The 6,660-nt window shown below is 40.6% G+C and overlaps 2 pseudogenes; one reads left to right on the top strand and one right to left on the bottom strand.

The window, feature by feature from the left end:
* The first annotated feature begins 420 nt into the window (after positions 1–420).
* On the top strand, positions 421–2,070 carry LOC120218646 (annotated as a pseudogene).
* A 1,925-nt stretch (positions 2,071–3,995) lies between these two features.
* LOC120114112 lies at positions 3,996–4,871 on the bottom strand (annotated as a pseudogene).
* Between the last annotated feature and the right edge of the window lie 1,789 nt (positions 4,872–6,660).

Below are 6,660 nucleotides of genomic sequence, written 5' to 3'. Positions count from 1 at the left end.
TTAATTTTCATTTATAAAACTTATGTATGAACAACATTATATATTGCAACATTGACTCATTTATTTTCATTCTGTAGATTCTATTATTTTCAATTTTGAAAAGCTATTTCTTCTTTTGAATAGAATAAAAAACTTTTATCATTTTCTTACCCTCAATTACCAAATCTTTTCGTCGAAATTTCTACCAAAGCATCATCGTCTTCCATATTGTTGTCATGTAAGAAAACCTAGAATTACCCAGAAGTCAACATGCAGAGCACGTATGCAAGAATTATTCAAAGATTTATCTCCAATGCTGACAATTTCAAACTTGTACAAAAGCTTCACTTTTGTTCACATGGCGGCTCAACGGATTGCCTCTATAAATCTGGAATTCTCTTGTTCAACTCTTCATAAACTCATCAGTTCCAGAAAACAAAAATGAAGTCTGTTTACCATTTACCATTGCTTTTCATCGTTGTTTTCTCATTGGGATTGTCGCTTCTTCAGCTGATAGCCATGGGGATTTCCTTGATTGTCTTTCTTCATATCATCCTAAAGATTCCTCTTGATTTCTAAAGTCATTTACACCGAAAGAAACTCGTCATATTCTGCGATTTTGGAGTCTTCAATTCAAAACCTCCGGTTCTCTACGCGAATACCCCGAAGCCTTTGGTCATCGTAACGCCATTGAACATTTCCCATGTTCAAGCAACGATTCGTTGCTCGAAAACACATGGCCTCCAGATTCGGACTCGAAGTGGTGGTCATGATTTCGAAGGTCTTTCGTACGTCTCCGAAGTCCCGTTTGTTGTCGTCGATTTGGTTCATTTTCGATCGATTGACGTCGATGTCGAAAACCAGGAGGCATGGGTTCAATCCGGTGCAATCACGGGTGAATTGTACTACAGAATCAATGAACAAACCACGAATCTTACCTTCCCTGGTGCACTCTGTCACACAGTGGGAATTGGTGGACTGATTAGTGGTGGAGGGTACGGTTTATTGTTCCGAAAATGGACTTGCGGGGGATAACGTACTCGATGCACAATTAGTCGATGCTACGGGAGTTCTCGATAGAAGATCGATGGGCGAAGATTTGTTTTGGGCCATTCGGGGAGCGGCGGAGGAAGTTCGGGATCGTTCTCTCGTGGAAAGTGAAGTTGGTTCCTATTCCAACAACCGTGACTGTTTCCTCATAGGCAGGACATTGGAGCAGAATGCAACAGAGCTTCTCCATCGTTGGCAATACGTCGCACCCAATCTTCCGAATGATGTATACTCAGTCGTCTCGATATCGACGATTAACGGTACTGCAACCGGGACGAGGACGGTTCTAGCAACTTTTACTTCAGTGTTCCAAGGCAGTACAAATGAGCTTATGGCACTGATGCAAGAACGATTCCCCGAACTCGGACTCGTTCGGGAAAATTTCATCGAGACGACATGGATCGAATCTCTAATGTTATTGACACAACTTCCGAACGAAACCTCGGAGATTTTACTCGACAGGACCTATAGGAACACCCTTCTCAGTCCTGCATTCAAAGCAAAATCCGATTATGTGAGGAAACCAATGCCTGAAATTGCATTACAAGGGCTATGGTCCCAACTTCTCGAGGACGTAGCAACCACCGCAACTATGAACATCATCTCTTACGGTGGTAAAATGGACGAAATCCCAGAGAGTGCACTTCCTTTCCCACATCGGAAAGGCACCTTATACAAGATAAACTACAACATCGGCTGGCAGGAGGAGGAAAACAACAATCCTCAAAGGTATAAAACTGGATTCGGAACTTTATCGGTATATGGCTCCATTGTTTCGAAATCTCCACGAGAAGCGTACATTAACTACAGAGATCTCGATATCGGACGGAACGACGACGACGGCAAGACAAGTTATAAGCAAGCGAGTGTTTGGGGTCGTAAATATTTCAAGAGGAATTTCAATAGGTTGGTTATGTTAAGTCGAAGATCGATCCAGAGAATTTCTTCAGACATGAACAGAGCATCCTCCTCGTTTTCATTGATCGAAGAAAAGAAGATTATATTTCTTCAGTCTTGTTTAGAATAAAATTTCTTTTATGATGTAATGCAACTCATAAATTACAATTGAAGTACAAATATTTTGATCATACACACAAAGATAGCATACAAGGTCTATATTGCATGCAACATTTATCAATTACAATCAATTAAAAGAAAACGTAAATGCATGCTTCCATGAATGAAACATGATCTTATTCTGCTCACAGACGCACCACATACACATTCCTTGTGCTGAAGTTTAACTCACTCCAGCTTCTCTTCTTTAGCATCAAAGTTGACCCTGGAGTAATTAGCACCGGTGAAAGTGCCGCCTTGAACTTCGCTTGTGACGGTGGTCCCATCATAAAGAGTGTCCCTCTGCATAAATGTGAAGGGAACATCGCACCAACCTTGTGTTTCAATTCGTCTTAGTCATCGGTGGCACGACAATTGTGTGTACATCTTCTTTAACAATGGTGAATGTCGTGGTCTCTCCCCACTTGATTCCTGATTGAAATTCACTCGATATTTTGATCTCTCCCTTTGCGACGAATGGAGCCTTGACCTCCATACTGGCTTTCATACCCAACGTTAGTGAAAAATTAGTCTTCCATGATCTGGTACTGGTATCTGTATATGAGAGCTTCACTTCCAAAGTGCTGGCTTCTTGCGTATAGTTACTAGCAGAATTCCTGGCTACGACGAGTGGTGTCTCGTCGTAGACCCTAGCATTTTCAGTACTATAGTTGACAATGTAGATTTCTTGACTCAACACAGCCTCTTCCACCGTTAGTCGGGATTCGTTGGTAGCGGATTCGACTGCTGCATTAAGGCATTCTGTTTTTGCCATCAGTTGTGAGCATTTTGCTGAAATAATTGTTGCCCAAGTTGACAAGTCCTATGGTCTTATAGTCAATTTTGACAGGGTGAAATAAGGTGTCCTTGTTGTTGCTGCTGGTGTCATCAGAGTCTGCCCAAATCCAATTCGGACTACGCCTCCAGAACCTTTGGTTAGAGATATGCTTGATGCGGATGCTTCCGTCTCTGGTAGGAAAAATCTCGCTAGCCACATTTGATTCACCGATGTCCGTAGTTCCAAACTGCAAATATTGATGGCTGCCGTCGTAATAACGTTTCAGGTACTTGCCATTATATCCTTTGAAGGCCACGTACCTAGGCAGGATCAACAACGAACTCCAATCAATAATCGTAAAGATATCAGCGCTGTGACCATCAAACCTTGTAGTTCGCCAACACACAACGAGTATATATCGGATTGCTCCATCGCCATAAAGCATAAATAGCATCCTGATTGGACATGCTTGATTGGACCGATTTCCCAGAAGAGTTTACAGAGATAAACTCGAACACGTGCATGACTCCTTGGATTGGTCTTCTTCCTTCTTGCCGGCGGTGGCCGTAATATTTGTTGTTTTGACAGCTTCTTATGTGCACCGAGCCGTTTGTATCGGAATGCTCCACTTCAAACTTCGCGTACGGGTAGTCGGCCTGATCTTCCAAAAATCGGAGATACCCATCAGTGTCTTTGCCTTCACGAACATAGCTCAAGTAATCAAGCTTGTCGATGGGTTCAGGACGATGAATCTCGGCAATATGACTGCCATTTTCGCTCTGTAACTAAAATTTGAGTGGATGATCTCTTGGTGTGTTTAATTAGTATGATCTGTTCTTGATAAATGTTGATATACTCTTGCAGGTGAATAATTTACGTTATCTTTGAAATTATTTCCTTATCGCATTAAGATCAAACAGTGGGCCTCATAGGAATAAGAGTTGGGTCAAACCAATGGGCTTTCTCTCCTACAAGTAAACAAATTCATGAAAACCTTTCTAGTGCATATTTAACAAGAGTCCATGACATTGCGAGTCAAAAACAAAGTTTTCAAGTTTCAGTACATCAAATTGGATCGAATACAGTAACAAATTAAAAAAAAACTGCAAAGGACAATAACATCAGGAAACCCTTCGATGGTTGCATCGGATCGAAACCCATAAACTACGAGGAACAACACGAATACTTGGTCTCAGATTGCTTCAACCCATCACCATTCACCAGGCTCACCCTATTGATGGTTAACTCGGCTTTGTACGAATCCGAACTCAACACTTTCCGGCTCACGTTGTTATAGATCTCTCTGATAACGATCTCGAACGCCGTCTGGACGTTCGTCGAATCGAGCGCGGACGTCTCGACGAAGAACAACCCTTCGGATGCCGCCAAGATTTTACCTTCTTCCAAGCTCACTTCCCTTGAATCTTCCAAGTCGCATTTGTTTCCCACCAGCATCTTTGCCACTGTTGTATCCGAAGATGCTGAAAAATTTGATCCGTGATTGATCGAAAATCAATATGTAATAAGCCAAAGCAAGCTCCCATTCAATTCAAAGCAATAAAACCAAGAACATTCAGAGCAACCCAGAAAATCAGAAGAAGCACTTACAATTGAGTTCATCGAGCCACCGAGCAACATTATCGAACGTAGCTCTCCGGCTAACATCATAAACCAGCAAAGCACCGAAAGCTCCCTGTAATAAGCCGAAGTCACAGCTCGGAACCGTTCTTGTCCCGCGGTGTCCCAAATCTGAGCCTTAACCTCTTTTCCATCGATTTCCACGCTCTGGGTCTGAAACTCCACTCCGATGGTCGCTTTCGAGTGAGCGTTGAACTCGTTCCGCGCGTAACGAGAAAGGAGGTTGGATTTTCCCACGGCCGAGTCTCCTATTATCACTATTTGAACAAGTACTCTTCCTCTGCTTCATCGTCTGACATTTTTTCGTTTCTGGGCTTTGGGTTTTCTTTTTCTTGCTCTAGGAGTTTTGGGTGCTGGGAAAATGTGTGAAGAGAAGCTTTTTGACGTGAAAAAAACTGGGAAGAAAGTGAGGAGAAAGTTTAGAGACCAACGGTGGACCTTGTTCTGTAATGGATTTAATTGCTAAGCCTACGCGCTTGTTATGTGTAGGGTAAATTACAAGTTTCATATCTCAACTTTCTTTTCACTCTTGTCTTGGTCACTAAAATTCATCTTTTATTTACTCACTAACTTCATCTGTTCTAATTTAATCACTTTATCTTTACCTACTTATGGATACATTTTTTTAAAAATCATGAAATCCCTAAACTTTATCCATTCTTTTGTGAAAAAGCTTATGATTTCACATTCCTTTTGATTTCTCAACAATGAATTATCTTTCTTCAAATCTCAGCAGGGAGAGGTGGGAAAGGAATAAAAGAGTTGTATATTTTGATTCTATGATAACCGAATATGATACTATATTAGAGTAATTAGGCTCTTACGAGTTTAGATTTAAAGTTTAATTTCATGAGTTTTAGAGTGCTTTTGGGAAATTATAAATTGATAGAGTGATAGAAAATTATGAAAAGAGCTCATTTGTATATGTAGTGTCTAAGACGTTAGAGATTAATAATTGTAACGTCGACGACACATGAATGAAACAATATCTTTCATCTTTTGAGAATAAATGATGCGCTTGTGGTATATTTATATATTATCCATTCAATAGTAAGAGACTAAACCGATACGCTCCCTCTAGTAAAGGGGCCTAATAAGACTTCTACCACATTAAAGGGCACCGCGCGTAGGAGATATGGCGCGTGGGGGGAAACAGAACTTCCCTCGGAGAATAGCACGGATGAAGTAGTCGGGAGTTGGGAACTATAAAGCCAATCAAAGCTTTCAGTTTAGAATTGAATTAGAGAGCAAACCCCCACATGCCTTTGGCCATTACCATCCCAACCAAGCACTGTGACCTAATTTATACACATTCATATGCATTCAAATGTTGGGTTTAAAGTTATTATACAACATGTTATGTATGATGTTTGCAGATATGCTTTAAAGGGGTTGATTTATGATAAGTAATTAATATCGCTTAAGTAAGGGTTTGAGTTCTAATTATCGTGTATGTAAAAAAATCCCCGTTGAGAAAACTACCAGAACCAGGTGTTACAAAAAAATACACTAGCAGATGACATGCATGTCTTGTTATAGATCATGTTGGAGCTAAACCAAGTTCAAGTGCTTAAACATTAATAAACATAATGAAAAAGCAGATATCATTAAGTAGACTTGAGAAATTGTGACGTCTCTGTTTCATAAACTTGAACAGAATATCATTTAAGTAGCGGGATTACGGCATTCCCATTTCCAGTGGACAGTAAAGATGCATAGAGGTTCTTTACATCGGAGGGCCTGCCCATTGTAAAGCTCCCACACACCTTACATGAAGGACAATTCCAGATATTTTTCACGACAGTGAGTGGATGTCGATGTAGATGATAAAATCTGTGTTGGTTTCCAAGCTTCATACATGGGAGATCTCCAAGAGCAATTGGAATGAAGAGAATTATCACAATCATCACAACAGTAACTCAATCGATTGTCTTTCATTTTCACAGAGATCACAATAAAACTGAGAAGCATCAGAATCATTGGAATAAGTCAGATTAAGAGCATGTTGTCATACTTGTACCAAGCAGTGAGTGGTAGTTTCGCACAATCCGTACTAAAGTGAAATTACAACGTGCATCTATATGCAACAATGTTCATCAAGTATAATCCAATGAGACAAACACTGCAATCCCCTTCAAAGTTATGGGCAAGAAGAGTGA

This window comes from Hibiscus syriacus, unplaced genomic scaffold (assembly GCF_006381635.1).
Source record: "Hibiscus syriacus cultivar Baekdansim isolate YM2019G1 unplaced genomic scaffold, ASM638163v2 tig00000778_pilon, whole genome shotgun sequence".
Taxonomy (NCBI): domain Eukaryota; kingdom Viridiplantae; phylum Streptophyta; class Magnoliopsida; order Malvales; family Malvaceae; genus Hibiscus; species Hibiscus syriacus.
The sequence above is the reverse complement of the archived record's forward strand: the minus strand, read 5'-3'. Positions and strand labels throughout refer to the sequence as shown.